This window comes from Neovison vison, chromosome 7 (assembly GCF_020171115.1).
Source record: "Neovison vison isolate M4711 chromosome 7, ASM_NN_V1, whole genome shotgun sequence".
NCBI lineage: Eukaryota > Metazoa > Chordata > Mammalia > Carnivora > Mustelidae > Neogale > Neogale vison.
Genome location: NC_058097.1, coordinates 52,595,774 through 52,615,180, shown reverse-complemented (window position 1 = coordinate 52,615,180; position 19,407 = coordinate 52,595,774). Strand labels below are relative to the sequence as shown.

The following is a 19,407-nucleotide window of genomic DNA, read 5'->3' as shown; positions in this document are numbered from 1 at the left end:
TTCCTTTGGGTGTAGCATTGTTTGTGACCAGTTTCATCTTGAAAGGTATAGAAGTTGTTTTTCAGTTTTTCCTGGTCCTTGGAATCTGTTCCCAAGAGCCTTTCTAGGAAGGTGACCTTTACACCTAATGATGCCTTGGGAGTTCCTAGTAAGGACACAGTGCCTGCTTGGCTGTGATGCACACCCGAGAGACCTCCTAGGGACCCTGAGTTTATTTCACTATTGCCCAGCAGAGCACACAACACGTACTCCGTAAGTAAGTATTTTTTGCCTGAGTGACTGGTTGTTGCTTGTCTGGACATTTGGCCCACTCTAGAGGGAGAGCAGCCTGCCCCGCGGTGTCCCTGCAGGATCTTCTTGCCTGCCCTGTTGTCTCGGCACCCTTCAGACTCGATTCCAATATCATGCTGGCCTGGCCCTCACACGTAGGTGTTTTATTGCCCCATTCACAATTCAGACCCTGGGGAAGCAGCTGCTCTGTGGTGTGTGTGTGTGTGTTTGCCTTGTTTGGGTGTGGAGTGTTTTTCCAGTTTACCTAATAAGATAGCGGCCAGACTGCATGCTTCCTGCTGCATTTTTCCACTATCTTGAGAGTTGGCCTCACCATCTGTGAGCAAAAGGTCTCATCTTTTTATTATTCTCCCATGGCATGTTGCAAAACATTAAGCATGAGCTGGTTTCCTGTGACAAAAAGTTGACTTTGATTTGTTCTTTTTGAGGTTACTGTGAGTTTATCATAACAGGAGTGCTAAAAATACCGGGTCTAGTATGGAAACAGCATTCACTTACCAGCATGAACAATAACACGCAGGTTTAGCCCAGAGCAGGAAGAAACGGGCTTTATCGCAAGATGAGAATTACTTAGCATAGAATCCTTGGAAACGTGAACTTTCTTGAAAGTTCTGAGTCTCTGTTCTGATGAGTTGTGGAAAAGTACTTGGGCCATTTTTGAGCCACAAAATTAAAGCTGAAAATAATCTTAACCAGACATTGTTTGAGTACCTGTTATATGCCAGGTCCCTTGCCTGGGAATCCTCATTAGATCCTTGCCAGTGGAAGAGAGAAACACAGACCATTCTCCCTGTGAGGAGTAACAGGGCTCTGGAGAAGGCTGTTGTGTTGTCCTGTTCTGTTTCTCAGCTTCTGTGAACTGCTTCATAATAAACTACCGTGGAGCTCAGGGAACTGGGCGCCTGGGTGTAATTGGCAAGCCGAGGAGTCTTCACAGAGGACAATACATCTGAGCTCGCTTGTAAAGAAGAGGGATTTGCTAGGGACTGGAGAGAGGCAAGATGATTGCAGGCAGAGGCGCGGATCCTGCATGGGACCAGTGGTGCCAGGACCATGACACAGTGAGGCTGGAGAGATCACTGGGGCCCTGCTCTTTTTAGCCTTTTATTCTTACAGTTTTCTTTTTTTTTAAGATTTTATCTTTAAGAGGTGCCTGGGTGGCTCAGTCGTTAAGCTTCTGTCTTCAACTCAGGTCATGATCCCGGGATCCTGGGATCGAGCCCCGCATCAGGCTCCCTGCTTGGTTTGAAGCCTGCCTCTCCCTCTCCTGGGGGCTTATATTCCCTCTCTCTCTGTGTCTTTCTCTCTCAAATAAATAAAATATTTTAAGGAAAAAAAATCTTTTTTTTAAAGATTTTATTTATTTATTTGACAGAGAGAGATCACAAGTAGGCAGAGAGGCAGGCAGAGAGAGAGAGAGGGAGGGAAGCAGGCTCCCCGCTGAGCAGAGAGCCTGATGCGGGACTCGATCCCAGGACCCTGAGATCATGACCTGAGCCGAAGGCAGCGGCTTAACCCACTGAGCCACCCAGGTGCCCCTAAGAAAATTTTTAAGTGCTCTCTACACCCAGCATGGGACTCAAACTCACAGCCCTGAGATCTAAAGTCACATGGTCTTCCGACTGAGCCAGCCAGACTCCTCTAGCTTTATTTCTTATAGCCCGTCTTTGTCCAACTGATAGGATACCAGAATTTACTTGGAACGTTTGAAAAACATAGATTACCTGATTCTAGCTCAGATTTATTGTATCAAAAGAACTAGCAGAGCCTGGCATCTCTATATTTGTAAAGCTCCCCCTCTTCTGAGTCCCCAGCCAGTTAGAGGGCAACTGCCACAGGGTGGGGGTACTCATGTGCTTTGTCACAGCTTTGAGCTCCTTTGTGTTCTTATTTTACAGCATATTAAGTATTTATTTCAAATGAGGCCATTACTACACCGAAGCAGGAAAAAGGAACTGACCCATGTAGCTTTTGAATATATACCCTCAGACTAAAGAAAAAAGAACTATAAACAAATACTGAACTCTAATTAGTAGGTTTGTTTTTCACGGTGGTATATGGGTTAGCAATTCTGAAACTAGTTACTGTTCTAGAATGGAGCAGATAGGTAAATATTTTATGGATAATGAGAGTCAGATTTTTTTTTTTTTAATTGCCAGAAACGGGAGTTCCTGTAAGTATGGAAGGTGGGAAAGGCTAGAAGGATCCCTGTGAGGTCAGATGGGCATTGGAGTCACCAGATGAACTCGTGGTTTTTCTCTGCAGATACAGACATAGATGTGTAGATGCGTGTGTCTTCATGTTTATGCGTGTGTATTTCCTAGTTCTGTTTGTTGAGAGGGCTTAGAAGCAAGGGTACTCTGGTAGCAAGCCATGAGTACACTTCAGCCCAGATCCTGCCTGTTAATAATCTCTAAGAACCATGTTGTCTTGGAGAAATGACTGATGCTGGGGCTTGGGTGGGAACATCACGGGTGAGCTTGGAACATCCTGCTGTGCCAGAAAGTAAGGATGTGCTTGAAGAATGATGGGTCATGTCAGAGGAACGCAGGAGCCAATTTGAAGGGGCTCCTCCTGGGGAGATTTGGGACAATTGGAGGATCAAGTAAATAATAGATTATAACCCATTGAATAAAAAAAGAGCCCATGACTATACTAAAAAGTAAACAAATATGTAAATAAATGGGGGTGAGAGGAAAGGTGTGTTTTTTGTTTTTTAATTTTTTTTCTAATATTTTATTTATTTATTTGACAGAGACAGAGCTAGAGAGGGAACACAACTGGGGGAGTGGGAGAGGGAGAAGCAGACTTCCTACTGAGCAGGGAGCCCAACACAGGGCTTGATCCCAGGACCCCAGGATCATGACCTGAGCCAAAGGCAGATGCTTAACTGACTGAGCCACCCAGGCACGCCCTGTTTTTGTTTTTTCAGTAGAAGGATAGAGTAGGAGCGGTGAAGATTTAAAAAATCTGTATGTGACCATCACCATGGCAGTAAAAATTGTTTCAGTCAAGAATCCTTGATGAATGCTAAAACGAACAGGAAGGTTTGTTGTGAAATAGAAGAGATAATCTCTTCCCAAGCTACTTTTTAACTAATTACAGAGAGACTTTAGAGAACCCTGGTGGATTGTCCCTCAACCGAGAGATCAAAGTTGATATTCCAGGAACGGGAGAGAAAGAGCTCATGCCTCTGGAGAGGGCGCACTAGGGAGGACACACCACCATGCCAGATTCCCTGTCCAGAGTGCATAGTGTGAGTCCGGTTATGAGGAAGCATTAGACCAGCTCGAATGGAAGAATATTCTGTGAAGTAAATTGTTTGTGCTCTTCAAAGTATCACAGAGAACTGAGGAATTCTTGTTCCAGATTAAAGGAGAATAAAGAGATGCAAAAACTAAGTAGAGAATTCTGGATTGAACCCAAGAGTAGGGGAGGGTTTTTCTTTCTTTGGCTCTCAAGGACATTAGTGGGACAGTTGATGAAATTTGAAAAAGGTCTGTAGATTAGATATACTCTATCAATGTTAATTTCATGGTTTGTGTAATTGTTTCAAATACTCTGAGGTATTTGGGGGCAAATGCTGGATCCTTCAGGAAGAAATGAGTATGTACAGATACAGAGAAATAACGATAAATGTGGTAGAATGTTAACTTTTGGGAAATCTGGATGAAGTTATACAGGAATTCTGTGTACAGTTTTTCTGTATGTTTAAAAATATTTCAGAAGTTAAAAATAAGGGCACCTGGGTGACTCAGTTGGTTGGTTGAGCGTCTGACTTTGGCTCAAGTCATCTCCGGGTCCTGTTATCCAGCCCTGCGTCGGGCTCCCTGCTTGGCAGGGTGTCTGCTTCTCCCTCCCTCTTTCTCTCCCTCTCTCTCTCTCCCTTTCTCCCTTTGCCACTACCTCCACTTGTGCTTGCTCGGTCTGTCAAATAAATAAATGAAATATTTTTTAAAAAGTTAAAAATGAGCAAAAACAATCTCCAAACACACCGCTTCTCAACTCCTAGAAAAATGGTGATTTGGGGGTGCCTGGGTGGCTCAGTGGGTTAAGCCGCTGCCTTCGGCTCAGGTCATGATCTCGGGGTCCTGGGATCGAGTCCCGCGTTGGGCTCTCTGCTCGGCAGGGAGCCTGCTTCCTCCTCTCTCTCTCTGCCTGCCTCTCTGCCTACTTGTGATCTTTCTCTGTCAAATAAATAAATAAAATCTTTAAAAAAAAATGGTGATTTGGTAGCTGATAAGTAATACTTGCAAAGGGCTTACTGATGACATCTGCAGGGTCCATAGAAAGGCATATTTTAACAGCACTTATCATCTCTTCGGATGGTGGAGGGGTCTGAAGCTAGTCTTCTGTAGGTACAGTTCGTCTGTAAAAGAACTGAAGAGGTTCCCTAGATTTTCAAGGGTGCCTAGGGACCCTTGCTGTGGGAGATACACCGCACATCACCAGAACAGCAAAGCCTTGATGAATCAGGTAGGAGATGATGAACCAGTCTCCCTGGCCTCCACTATGGGGCTTTGCTCCACAAAAAAGAATTTCCTCTGTCAAGCAGTAGTGGGAGGCAGACTGTAGGGGGTGTATTTGCATGTAAACAAGTTCCATTCACCTTCTGTCTGGAGCTGGGTAGGAACTTCCTAAAAATACAAGTGGGGGCTAGGAGGCAGGTACTGGGGGGACAAAGGGCATAGATATAGTGGTGGCTTCTTGTAAGTCACTTCCCCCTGCTGAGCCTTATTTGTTGTAGGGTGGATTAAAGATGAGGTGCTCTAATGTGCTGTCTATGTATACCCAGAGCCAGAATGAATCTGTTCAAAGCCAGTGCTCCAAATTAAGCTGTTAGCTTTGTTCCAGCCTATTTGCCATTTTCTCTTCTGCAGAGCATTCCTGAAGTTCACATGGTTGATTGGCAGCTTCTTTCACCTAGAGTCCCAGCCCCACCTTCTGCATGGTGCTCTCTGGGACCCGAGTTTAGCTGGACCCCTCCTGATCTCCCTCTCTCCCTTTCAGAGGACCGCGAGTTTTCCCGTAGGACTACCTCTCACCGTAGGACTGCCTCTCTCTGGGAGCCTTCATCAGTGCTGTGGCCCCTTTACCAGCTTCTGCCTTCAGAGCTCCCCCTTCTAATCCATTTTCAGTGACCAGACTAATCTGTCTAAAAACTGAAACCCTTCTGTGAATCTTTTTTGCCATCAAGATACAATTTAAACTTTGTGGCTTGGCATTCTAGACCCGCGACCTGCTGACTTCTTTTCTCCTTTCCATTCCCTCTGCCGTCCGTGAACCCTACACTTCTACTGAACTACTTGCTATCACCCCATAGCGTCATCCTTCTCATTTCCTTCTTTCTTTCTTTCTTTCTTTAAGATTTTAGGGGCGCCTGGGTGGCTCAGTGGGTTAAGCCGCTGCCTTCGGCTCAGGTCATGATCTCAGGGTCCTGGGATCGAGTCCCGCATCAGGCTCTCTGCTCAGCAGGGAGCCTGCTTCCTTCTCTCTCTGCCTGCCTCTCCATCTACTTGTGATTTCTCTCTGTCAAATAAATAAATAAAATCTTAAAAAAAAAAAAGATTTTATTTATTTGACAGAGAGAGACATAGTGAGAAAGGGAACACAAGCAGGGGTAGTAGGAGAGGGAGAAGCAGGCCTCTCACCGAGCAGGGAGCCCGATGTGGGGCTCGATCCCAGGACCCTGGCATCACGACCCGAGCAGAAGGGGTCGCCCAATGACTGAGCCACCCAGGTGCCTTAACCCTCCCCATTTCTATACATATTTCCATTTCTTCTACCTGGAATATCCTACTTTAGACCTTCCCATTTAACCGCCATTGCTCAGTTCCCGTGCTAGGTCCAGAAACCTAACCCCCCTTATCTGAGTTGGGTTTCCTTCCTTTGTCATCCCCATGCCACCGCCCAGACAACAGAGCTGACTTGAGGACTGTCTTCTGGGCCCCCTCGTCTCTTGACTGTCCCTACAGTGGCCTGATACAGAACAGGGGCTTGGTCAGTGTGGGTCGATTGATTACTGAGGCCACCTATGCCACATTTGAGGAGTTTTACTAATTTTTTTTTCCTCTTTCTTTTGTTCTCTTCCTTAGGATTTTATTATTTAATTTGTCAGAGAATGAGAGAGCACAAGCAGGGTGAGTGGCAGGCAGAGGGAGAAGGAGAAGCAGGCTCCCTACAGAGCAGAGAGGCTTATGCGGAACTCGATCCCAGAACCCTGGGATCATAACCTGAGTTGAAGGCAGACACTTAACGACTGAGCCACCCAGGCATCCATTTTGAAATTTTTTTTTAAGATTTTATTTATTTAGGGGCACCTGGATGGCTCAGTGGATTAAAGCCTCTGCCTTTGGCTCAGGTCATGATCCCAGAGTCCTGGGATCGAGCCTTGAATTGGGCTCTCTGCTTAGTGCGGAGCCTGCTTCCCCCTCTGTCTCTGCCTGCTGCTCTGCCTACTTGTGATCTCTTTCTCTCTCTATCAAATAAACAGATAAAATCTTAACAAAAAAAAAAAAAAAGAAAGAAAGAAAAGAAAAGAGCCTTATCCCCCAGTGAAGGGCCCTGGCCTCACCAGGTCCTAGCAGAGATAGGAGCTGCTGGTTATTAACAAGCACTTGCTCCCTGGACCCAGGGGGCTTAGAGGAGTGGAACTACTTCTCCGTCCTCTATACGCTTAGAGCACAGTCCCGCAGCCAAGTCTAGGACTTACAGGTACTGCCAGTCTTTTTTTTTTTTTTTTAAGATTTTATTTATTTATTTGACAGAGAGAGATTGCATGTAGGCAGAGAGGCAAGCAGAGAGAGAGGAGGAAGCAGGCTCCCCGCTGAGCAGAGAACCCGATGTGGGACTCGATCCCAGGACCCCGGGATCATGACCTGAGTTGAAGGCAGCGGCTCAACCCACTGAGCCACCCAGGCGCCCCCAGGTACTGCCAGTCTTATGGCACAGTGGGGAAAAGGAATCAGGCAAATTAGCACCATCTAGGCAGCTTTACAGGAGCCTAAAATAATGAAGCCACAGGTTAAGAATTAGCAAAATTCTGGGGTGAGTGGGTGACTCAGTTGATTAAGCATCCGACCTTGGCTCAGGTCACAATCTGAGCATCCTGGGATGGAGCCCCGCATCCACACTGGGCTCTGCTCAGCGGGGAGTCTGCTTCTCCCTCTGCCTGCCCCCCAACTCATGCTCTCTCATAAATTTTTTAGAAAAGATTTTGTGGGGCGCCTGGGTGGCTCAGTGGGTTGGGCCTCTGCCTTTGGCTCAGGTCATGATCTTGGAGTCCTGGGATCGAGCCCTGTTTTGGGCTCCGTGCTTTCTACTTCCCTTCCTCTCTCATTGCCTGCCTCTGCATACTTGTGATCTCTATCAAATAAATAAATAAAATCTTTCAAAAAATTTTTATTTATTTAGGGGCTCCTGGGTGGCTCAGTCGTTAAGTGTCTGCTTTCAGCTCAGGTCATGATCTCGGTCCTGGGATCGGGTGAGCTCCCTGCTCAGTGGGAAGCCTGCTTCTCCCTCTCTCGCTCTCCCTGCTTCTGTTCCCTCTCTCGCTGTCTCTCTCTCCGTCAAATAAATCTTTCTTTTCTTTTCTTTTTTTTTTTTTAAGACTTAATTTATTGGGGTGCCTGGGTGGCTCAGGGGTTAAAGCCTCTGCCTTTGGCTCAGGTCATGATCCCAGGGCCCACATCGGGCTCTCTGCTCAGCAGGGAGCCTGCTTCCTCCTTTCTCTCTGCCTGCCTCTCTGCCTGCTTGTGATCTGTCAAATAAATAAATAATCTTAAAAAAGAAAAAAAGATTTAATTTATTTATTTGACAGAGATCACAAGCAGGCAGAGAGGCAGGCAGAAAGAGAAGGGCAAGCAGGCTCCCCACTGAGCAGAGAGCCCAAAATGGGGCTTGATCCCAGGACCCTGAGATCACGACCTGAGCTGAAGGCAGAGGCCTAACCCACTGAGCCACCCAGGCGCCCCCTGGGCTCTTTTCTAAGGTGACTAATTGTTCTCGGTTCGTAAATCTAGCCAGACAAGTTTGGGGTTCACGTTTTCTTTCTCCTGTCAGTAGAATGTTCTCAGTCACCTATGCCTTGAAGTCTCTAGATTTGGATCTAGAAAGAAGTTTAGGTCCCAGCTGTGCTATGTAGTTCTTGACCTTAAGCAAATCCCTTTACTTCGTGTCCTCTGTAGAGATGGAGAAGTTTTTTAGAACTTTGTCCTCGCGATGATCATATATACAAGAGCCTTCAAAGTAGTTCTATTTCTCCTTTTTTAAATTGTAAAAGTGAGACAGATTAGTAAAATATATGGGTAACTTCAGAGGAAACTGCCATTACTTGTGTTTTCACCTAGAACTTTCTTTTTTATTTTTTTTTTAATTTTTAAATATTTGTATTTATTTATTTGACAGAGATCACAAGTAGAGGCAGACAGAGAGAGAGGAGGAAGCAGGCTCCCCTGAGCAGAGCAGAGCTCCCTGAGCAGAGAGCCCGATGTGGGGCTTGATCCCAGGACCCTGGGATCACAACCCGAGTTGAAGGCAGAGGCTTTAACCCACTGAGCCACCAGGCGCCCCTAGAACTTTCTTTTTAAAAGGTTTCTTTAACTTTTTAGTAACCTCTGCACTCAGCCTGGGGCTCAAACCTGCAATCCTGAGATTGAAAGTCGCATGCTCTTAAATGAGCCAGCCAGGCGCCCCTAGAACCTCTGGTATTTTATACCCCATTTTTCCTCCTCGCTGTGTGGAATCTTTCACAAGGTGTCTTGATGGTGGATGCTTTGTAATAATTTTTTTTCCTGTTGTAGACTTCATGCCTCCAGCTTCAGTTCTCCCTGCCCTCACCACACTCCTTACTTACGTCCCTGCTGTGATGATTTGTAATTATCTTTGTCTCCAGGCCTCAGCTTGATTTTGGGGATCAGTTCTGTTCAGAAGGAACTTCTTATTTTAGAACTTGAGACCTTTGCACACTGGGTCAAGGGCAGCCGTTCCTGTTGGGGTCTGGCATTCCCCACTGGGTGTTTTGGTGTCCAGCAGTGACAAGGACCACTGAGGAGGAGATGGCCACAGGGAAGTGGTTTCTGATAAGGGGGTGGCAGTCAAGTACTTGTTGATTTGCTGCTGTCATGACCACAGATGTTAAAAATAATTTGTAGGAAGGGCAAAAGAAAAAAAAAAAAAAAGCAGTGGTTTTTTTGGTGGTTGTTGTTCTGTTTGGGTTTTTTGGTGCCACTGCCTTATCAGTGGTAGAGAACACAGACCGCAGCCATTCAGAAAGGAAGGCAGTGCCATGTGAGAGAAGAGAGGTGAGGGGAAGGGCAGAGGTGACCCATAAGTGCAGTCTAGTGCCTCACGGCCGTCAGCGCACAGCCTGGTGAGGCCCCTGCTCCGCTCTTCAGTGTGACAAGTGGGCATAACCCTGAGTCTGCCTCATGGGCCACGGGGATCAAACGGAGACCCTGCCCATGTTGTACATTCATAATTGTCGATTAAGGGCTTTACATGTGTCACAATCCCATTTATCTTCATAACTCCCTCGGAGAGCAGATCTTATTATGATTGCCCATTGTCCTGGAAGGATACTGACTGTTGGGCAGGCCAAGTCATTTGTCCAGGGTCACCAAACCTAGTAAGTATCTAAATGTTGCCCAACGCAGTCAGGTTTTAATGACAGCTGAGCCTTGAACAACACAGATTGGAAATGTGCAGGTCCACGCACTTGAATTTTTTATTTTTATAAATATAGTACAGTACTGTAAAGTGTATTTTCTCTTCTCTGTGATTTTCTTTACAACATTTCCTTTTCTCTAGTTTATTGTAGGAATATAGTATGTAACAGTTATAACATGAGTATTTTTTATTTGTTTGTTTTTTTAAGTTTTTCTTTTAAGATTTTATTTATTCATTTGACAGAGAGAGATCACAAGTAGGCAGAGAGGCAGGCAGAGAGAGAGAGAGAGGAGGAAGCAGGCTCCCTGCTGAGCAGAGAGCCCGATGCGGGACTCGATCCCAGGACCCTGAGATCATGACCTGAGCCGAAGGCAGCGGCCTAACCCACTGAGCCACCCAGGCGCCCCCGTTTTTTTAAGATTTTATTTATTTATTTGACAGAGAGAGAGATCACAAGTAGGCAGAGAGGCAGGCAGAGAGAGGGGGAAGCAGGCTCCCTGCCGAGCAGAGAGCCTGATGCAGGGCTCAATCCCAGGACCCTGAGATCATGACCTGAGCTAAAGACAGAGGCTTAGCCCTCTGAGCCAACCAGGCGCCCCTAACATGAGTATTTGTTAATCAACTGTTTCTCTTACTACTGAGGCTTCCGGTAGGCTCTTAGTAGTGACGTTTTTGGAGAACCCAAATTATATGTGGATTTTCGAGTTCATAGTTGGAGTGAGGGGTCAGTGCCCCTAAACTCCTGTGTTGTTCAAGGGTTGACTGTATTAGCATTACCAGTAACGGCATTATGTCCATTTTAACAATTCTGAACTTCACAAGAGCCCTGGGACATTTCCTTATTCCAGTCTGGCAGATGGGAACCTGACGCCCCCAAGAGCAGATTGTAATAATGGGCTGCATTGTCAGCGAGACCTGCCTACTCGTTTGCTTTGCAGCCCTCCATCTCCCCAACCCCCGGCATTAGCCTGTGTTGGAGCTGCTCTTGGGCCCCCAGCCCAGCTGCAGTCCTTGTTTAACGCCTCCCATCTTTTCTCTGACTGTCAGACAACAGTCACGGGAATGTCCTGTGCCATCTTCAGTCGGTGAGAGCGGTTGGCAGAGAGCAGCAGATGCCCAGAGTCAAGGTCATGTGCCACTCAAGTGCTGGGTTAGAAAAAAGCCCCTGTCTCCCTGCTGCTTGTGACCAGGCAGGGTGAGTGTGAATGCAGAGGGCTCTGTCAGAACGACTCTGTGAGTCGAGGGTGCTGTCTGTGGAGCTGGTAGAGAAGGGGCCCAGAGGTGGAGGGGGGGGGCTGTGGATCATCTCTTGCCCTCTGTGTGATTGTCTCTGCGTTTCACAGTTGCTTTGTCCTTTTCTTTTTGCAAGTTACAGTCTTTGCATACTAGTCAAAGTGTTCTACTTCAAAGGTGAGAGTCAAGCTCAGGGATCACTTTACATTTTCTAGAGGAGAACCTGTATTTGGCCAGACAAGAGTCCCACCGAGTAGTTGGCATTATTCTAAACTGGTGGGCTCTGGGGTGGGAAGCCAGATCCATCTGAAGTGATTTTTATTTTGTGAACTAGGGTGTCTCCTATCTTGTCTATACTGTTAGGGAGGCGGTATAGCATTGAGGTTATGAGTGTCCCTTGTGACCCTGAGCCTCTCTGTCCTCAGCCTCAGTTTCCCACCTCTAGAATGGGGTGAGAACAGTTGTACCATATTACATCATTCTGCTTTATTTTTACATAGTGGAGTGCATTCCAAATACAGGATATTATAGGACTTCTTTTTTTAAGGTTTTATTTAAGTAAGCTCCACACCCAGTGTGGGGCTCAAACTCACAACCCCCAGATCAAGAGTCACACACTTTACCGACTGAGCCAGCCAGGTGCCCATGTAGAATTTTTTGTTTGTTTGTTTATTTTTTTAAAGATTTTATTTATTTATTTGACAGAGATCACAAGTAGGCAGAGAGGCAGGCTGAGAAAGGAGGAAGCAGGCTCCCTGCAGAGCAGAGAGCCTGATGCGGGGCTCCATCCCAGGACCCTGAGACCATGACCTGAGCTGAAGGCAGAGGCTTACCCCACTGAGCCACCCAGGCGCCCCGAATTTTTTGTTTTTAACATAAATGTTGCCAAAAACATAGTACCAAACATGCTTTAAAAAAAAAAATTTTTTTTTTTTTTTAAGATTTTAGTTACTTATTTGACAGACAGAGATCACAAGCAGGCAGAGAGGCAGGCAGAGAGAGGAAGGGAAGCAGGCTCCCCGCCAAGCAGAGAGCCTGATGCGGGGCTTGATCCCAGGACCCTGAGATCATGACCTGAGCCAAAGACAGAGGCTTTAACCCACTGAGCCACCCCGGCGCCCCTAAAAAAATTTTTTTAAGATTTCTTTATCTTTAGAGAGGGGGGGTAGAAGGGAGGGGCAGAGGGAAAGAATCTTTCAAGCAGACTCCCTGCCAAGTGAGGAGGCTGACAGGAGGCTTGATCCCACAAATCAGGAGGTAGTGGCCTGAGCTGAAACCAAGATTCGGACGCCTAACCAGCTGAGCCACCCAGGTGCGCCTGACTAAAACCTGCTGAAATATAATTTTAATAGATGAATAATATTCCAACCTGTCAATATGTTTTTTTTTTTTTTTAAAGATTTTATTTATTTATTTATTTGACAGAGAGAGTTCACAAGTAGGCAGAGAGGCAGGCAGAGAGAGAGAGGAGGAAGCAGGCTCCCTGCCGAGCAGAGAGCCCGATGCGGGACTTGATCCCAGGACCCTGAGATCATAACCTGAGCCGAAGGCAGCGGCTTAACCCACTGAGCCACCCAGGCGCCCCGAACCTGTCAATATGTTTTATGTAACCATCCTACTATCTGATGTGAGATTACTTCCAGATTTTCTGTGGTATAAATAACATGGCAGGGACCATTTTTATATAATTCAATCACTGGCCAAGGGGCATGACCCTTTGTAAAGATCCTCTGTACCACATTTTCTTATGGTTTACTGAGCATTTACCCTCCCACCAGAGCTCTGTGACAGAGCAGTTCCCTCTACCTTCTTGCTTAGGTGAGTAATCTTGGCCTTTAATTTGGTAGGCAAAACCCGGCATCTTGTTTTCAGGTCACTTCTGAGAAATAGCACTCCCCCACCCCCACCCCCATCCGTAACTTCCATGCGGCTGTTTCAAATTCTTTTCAGAAGAGAGTGAGATGTAAATAACATGAGACAGCTTTCTTGTTCTGTTTTGAGCTGTTTTGTGATGAGGTCCCACACCAGGTTTCACTGGAGAGGTGAAAGGGTGGCCAGGGCTTGGAGCTCAGAGGGGGCATTTCAGAGCGAGTCCTTGGAGAGGCCACTGCAGTGGTGAGGCTCTCTGGAAAGTAAGATCAAAGTAGTGTGTGGCCATGGTGACAAGACTTATGAACATGCCCTCTGTGGATGGCTGGACCTGGGACTGTCTGGGTCACTTCTGGGTCCCCAGCACAACTCAGCACTGGTGGAGTGCGGGTGCTCAGGAAGTGTTTGTGGATGGAAAAATGAATGAATGAATGAATACATGCACACACCTACTTGTAAATTTCTGTGGTTAAAGAGTGAGGTACAAAAAGGGGCAGGTAATGTGGAACTGGGCTGAGCAGATGACCAGGCACCTCAAAAGGCAGAAGGCTGCGAGAGTCTAACTCACAGTGACTTCCCTAAAACATCACTGGCTTCCCCAACCCAGCTCTGTCCCTTCTTTGAGCTTCATGCCTGCGAGCCAGCTTTTCTGCACCTTTAGCCCTCAGATAGGCCTTGAAAGCCAGATTTCATCTCCTTTCTCTTGTGAGGACACATGTGGTGCATTGTATATGGCTTTTTGTTTCTTGCTGGACTTTCCAGATCTGCCATGTTTGTAAGGAACAGATCCATCTTGGGTATGTTGAAAACTCCATTCAATTCTCTTAATAGAAGAGCAGGCCTGTTTAGGATGGGTGAGGGTCCTGTGTAGTTGTTGGGAGCCCTTCTCCCCACTCATGTGTGACCGCTTCCCATCCTTTGCCAAACACTGAAGCTTCCCACGGAGTGGAGATTTTCTCAGTGCCCACTATAGGGCATGCCCTGTGCTGGGCATTAAGTAGAGAATAGTGAACAAAGAGGATACGGTTTCTGTCCCACGAGCGCAAAAATCCAGCTAAGGAGACAAATTCGGTCCTTGTACAAGTGAATTTACACGAATGACTGTAAAATCACATCCTGAGATCTGGGCATTGGAGGAAAGCAGGCAGGGGATGTGCTGCGGACCAGGATTGCTCAGAGCCGAGTCCCTGTAGTCCTCAGAGTGCACAGCTAAGTTAGTGAGGGTGGCGGAGTCAGGTTGGGAATTTCGGCACAAAATCTGTCCCGTTTCTCTGAGGGCGTGCAAGCTTTCTCTGAGGGCGTGCAAGCTGAGCTTACGGCAGTTGTGGAGGAGCGGGGGTCCTGGAGCGCTGTCCTTTACGCAGTGCTCACGCTGCACCTGGCACTGTCCCTGATGCTTTACGGGGACTGCTTACTTCCCTGAGTCCTTAAAACCTATGATTCCCATTTTACAGAGGCGGCTCAAGGATGTTGTCACGTGCTCAAAGTCACGGTAAGTGGGAAAATTGGGATCCAGCCCAGGCAGTCTGGCTCCAGCGCTGTGGTCCCTACTGCTGCTCCCTGCCCATTTCAAAACCCCCTTGGCTCTGAGGAGCAGCATGTGGATGTGCTGGGGGTGAGTGCGCCCAGGGTCAGTGTTCAGGCCTGGTGGCCAGTGGGGACGAGCTGGTTCCACCCAGTGAGACCACCCCGTTCCATCCAGTGATGCTCTCAGAGTGCCTTTGCTGGTTCTCAGCTTTTGTTAACTCTGTATGTGGTTTTGTCACCTTCCCTGAATGCTCTGAGAGAGCAGAGTATGCGTTTTGCTTTCCCCTGTGCAGCTCAGGGCCTGGCACAGTCGGTGCTCATTATATATTTATGTATTTGTTTTTATCGAGATGTACTTGATCTATAACACTATATTTCAGGTTACAACATGATTTGATATTTGTATGCACTGTGAAATCATCACAATAATTCTAGTTATTACCATCCTTAGTATATATTTATTGAGAAGAACAGTTGATCAACCTTGAGACCTCATGCTTTGGCTTAAAAGGCTGTGGGGAGTGGGGGTGCCTGGGTGGCTTGGTCGTGTTCAGGATCTGACTTAATTTTGGCTCGGGTCATGATCTCAGGGTTGTGAGATCAAGCCCCGCTCAGTGCAGAGTCTAAGACTCTCCCTCTTCCCTCCATCTGCTCAAGCACTCGTGCTCTGTCTCTTTCTCAGTAAGTAAGTAGATAAACACAATCTTTTAAAAAAAAAGTGGGGGGGCTTTAGGGTAGGAGGATAACTTTCCTTTTTTTCTTTCTCTCTCTATCTTCTTTTCTCCATTTCTCCCTTTCTCTCTTCTTTCTTCCTTTCATTTTCCTTCCTTCCTTCCTTTTTCTCTTCTTTTCCTTTCCTTTCTTTTTTATATGTGAGCCAGGAGTCCAGCCGATTTTCAGGCCATTCTCAGAGATAATGAGTCTCCACTAAGTGAGCCAGCTCGGGGAGAACAGGTCTGTGGTAGTCTGGAGAGCTCCAGAGAGATTGGAGCAGGGGGGTCAGGTACAGAGAAGCTTTTAGGTGTCAGGCATAGGAGGTTTTGTGTAGATTTGTTTTTTTACCCCCTCACTTGAGCTATTTTGGGGGACAGCAATTGATTTAGGGCTAATTTGGAATATTAACTTCATTTTTTCCCCTATAAATGTGCTATTTGGGGGGGATCTTATTGATTATGCTAAATATAATTCTGTTTAAATGTAATATAAATTTGTAGAAAGAAATACAGTGATTAATAGTACTGCTTTCCAGATTTCTGTTACAACACAAATCTGATACTCTGATTCAGTTTAAATTTGAATTTGAATGTTAATTTCTTTTTATCAAAATGGTAGTATATTCACATGTACATAGTTTTTTTTCCTAACAAATGAAAAGGTGCTTGGTTTCTCCTTTTTGAAGTTTGCCTTTTTCCATTACACAGGCAAGTCCTGAACTTGGGCAGAGACACTAGCCTATCATCTGTAGCGATGAATGTCATTCCCTTAGACTTTAACAACCTGAGTTAATTAAAAGGTTCAGATGAAGTTAATCAAGTTTGGAACTCTAATTTTGTGCAGTGTTTTGATATGATGCGATGAGTCATCTTTTGGCAGAGCAGCTCTCCATCCCTGACAACATTTGATCTTAATAGAACAGTTTTATAATCTGGAAACTGGTGAGGAGGTGCACTTCAGGAGTGCAGAGTCAAGTGTGTGTGTGTGTGTGTGTGTGTGTGTGTGTCTGGCGGTTTGGGAGGGGTAAAAAGCAGAACAAAGAGGAGAATTTAATAAGCAAGAGCTTGTTAAGGGATAGGGTCAGTTCTGGGGCTGCTGCCTGTCCGGGACATGGGCTTCTCCCTGTCCTCCCCACCCCTGCTGACTGGAGTGCTGACATTTGAAAAAGAGTGAAAAATACAGCTTCTGTTTGCTTTGCTGCAAGTAAGTGGCCGGACTGCCTGGTCCCCTTCCCAGAGTCCCTGAGAGGACTTCAGATGCGGTCAGCGAGGTATCTGGACGGTGCCAGCCTGCCGGCCCTCAGCCAGGCGGCCTGCACCAGGACCAAGCAGGGGGCCCAGAGCAACAGCAGGGCCAGCTGCTGGCCGCCTTTGCTCTCCTCTTCTTCACGCCATCTTCTTTCTTTCTGGGGTAGAGCTGCTCTTCCACTCTGAAGATTGATGGGCAAGGTTTTATATGGCCTCTGCCTCCACTTCTCACACCCCCTGAACTAGCAACTTAAAATTAATGGAACAGTTGGGAGAGGGCAGGGCCCATCTGGAAAATGTATCTCACAAAAATGTGGTTGAATAGGAGTCCTCCTGAGGTCAGGGCAGGGAGCCAGACCACTTAGAATCCTTGGGCCTGCATTCCTGATTGTCTTAACATTTCTCCTGGATTCGATTAGGGTTAAGAAACACGGATTCTGAAGCCAGATCTGAGTTGGCATTTCTTCCCCACTGCTGATTACGGACAGTCACATTGACCAAGCCACTGCATCTCTTTGAACTTCAGTTTCTTCATCAGTGCAGCGGGGAGCACAATACCTATCTCACGGGATCATTGAGGACGAGCGTCAATGCCCATTAAATGTTTAGAACAGTGCCTGGCACGCTGTAAGCAATGTTTGTTTTCCGATTATTATAATGGTCTGAGCTTTGTTCCAAGAGCTGTATTTTTTAACCAAAAGATGAAAAGCTTTGTGGCAGAGCTGAAAAAATGATCCCCTCCCCTCCATCCCTCGTAACAGTTGGTGCTTCTGTTGCAGTGACACAGAAAGGAGAGGATCAGATAGGAGTCGGCCTCGCGCAGTTCCCACACAGTTGCCACCGGGCCTTGGGGTGTTCAGTGCGAGTAGCTTGTGCTCAGCATTGCCTCCGTCATTGCTCGGGAGACAAGGATACTCATTCTGGGTCTGTCCTTATGTACTCTCGGGAGTGATTGACAGGAATAGCGAAGACATTCGATACAGTCCGCCCATGGTATCTTCTCTTTTGGGCCTGACCAGCAGATTTCCAGATTCCTTTGTCTTCACAGGACATTGTTGAAAAAGAATCCTGGTCTAAAGTCTTTTCTCTGCCCTGCCCCCAAGTGCTTGTTACTTGATTGCATTTATTTCCTCCAGATTGGAATCCCAGCAACACGTCTGCTGAGTTAGAAGTGAGGTTTAGGTGACAGCGGTTTGGTCTTAGACAGCATCCAAATGGTCATCCGCTCTGAGTTGGCTGCCAAGTGGTCCAGTAGATTTGAAGATTCTAGGAGCTGTGTCTTTTTTTTTTTTTTTCCTTTCTTTTTTCAAAGATTGTGGTTATTTGAGAGAGAGCATGCGGGGAATGGGGAAGAACAGAGAGAAAGGGACAAACAGCCTCCACACTGAGTGCAGAGCCCCACATGGTCTCAATCCCATGACCCGAGTTTAAATCAAGAGCTGGACACTCAACTGACTGAGCCACCCGCGTGCCCTGGAGCTGTGTTCTGAAAAAGAGGAAAATTGAGGTGCCTGGGGGACTCAGTCATTAAGCGTCTGCCTTTGGCTCAGGTCATGATCCCAGAGTCCTGGGATCGAGCCTCGCATCGGGCTCCCTGCTCAGCAGGAAGCCTGCTTCTCCCTCTCCCACTCCCTTTGCCTGTGTTCCCTCTCTCGCTGTGTCTCTGTCAAATAAATAAATGAAATCTTTAAAAAGAAAAAGAAAACAAGGAGAAGGATGGATTCCTTAGTCCAGAGTGGCTTCCAAATCCTTGAATTTTTAAAGAGCCTCGTAGCAGTTAGATCATTTTCCAGTCCACCTTAATTTTTAGGGAAGAAACCCTTGTATGGATAGAGAGTATAATTTGTTGAACAAGTTCACTTTTCCAGTCAGCAGTTCTCGATAAGACTTGAAAGGAAGCACTTCTTAAACTGGGAAGCCCCTTCGGGGCCTGAGCTACTGTCCCAGAACACTAGGCCCCATCTCTGTCCACCCGCACTCGAAGCGGCAATGTCATGGGTTGGGGGAGGCATTGCCCTAGAGATGGGGCTCCAGGCCGGCTGTGTGCCACCTTGGGGAGCTTGCAGGGAATAAGGACATCATGCCCCCAGCATACAGTGAACATCTTGGACAAGGTGTGGTGGCAGTAGAAGGTGCTGGTATTTTAATCAGTCTTAGGCTCCTGCCTGTGTCTTTTTGTTGGGGTTAAAAATTCAACCCCTATTAGGCTCTCATTACATAGTAGCTCTGATTTGCTGCCATCATCTGAACCTTTCCTCTGGTTCACAAGCAAAATTAAACATTCGTGTCTAGAGGTTGACATAATTATTGTACCAAGGGAGGTTTTGTTTATAATGACCTGCCTGTCTGACGAGTCTGAGCATTTGGCTGACCCTCTGGCTGAAGCAGCCCTTTGAACTGATGCCTAGAACGCATGCCTCCCGATCCTGACCTGTCTTGTGGGTCGTAATTGGGTCTTTTCCCTCTGCTTGAGGCTTCTCCCCTACTTCCCTACCCCTATATTCACACATACTCGACCCAGTCACTACTTCCTTTGGGAGTCCTTGCCTGACAACCACCCCACCGAGGACATCAGATCCTCTTGTTACGCTATTGTGGTACTTGTCACAGTAATTCTAGTTAGTTTTGTAATTTTCGATTGCTGCTCTGTGTTTGTGAATAAATGAAAGTAGATTATCTTTCACTTGGCCCTCATTATAATTAATGTACCACTTTCTGTGTTTATGTTCTCAATATCCGTAAGCATTTGTTAATGAAAAGACTTGGTTTTGGGGGCGCATGGGTAGCTCAGTTGGCTGAGTGTCAGACTCTTTGATTTCAGCTTGGGTCATGATTTCAGGGTCAGGGAATCAGGCCCCAC

General features: G+C 46.6%; 1 protein-coding gene across 2 annotated transcripts in view; it reads left to right on the top strand.

The window, feature by feature from the left end:
* SAE1 (SUMO1 activating enzyme subunit 1) overlaps positions 1-19,407 on the top strand; it is a 100,218-nt gene that overhangs the window by 61,687 nt on the left and 19,124 nt on the right. The gene's annotated exons all lie outside the window — the stretch shown is intronic.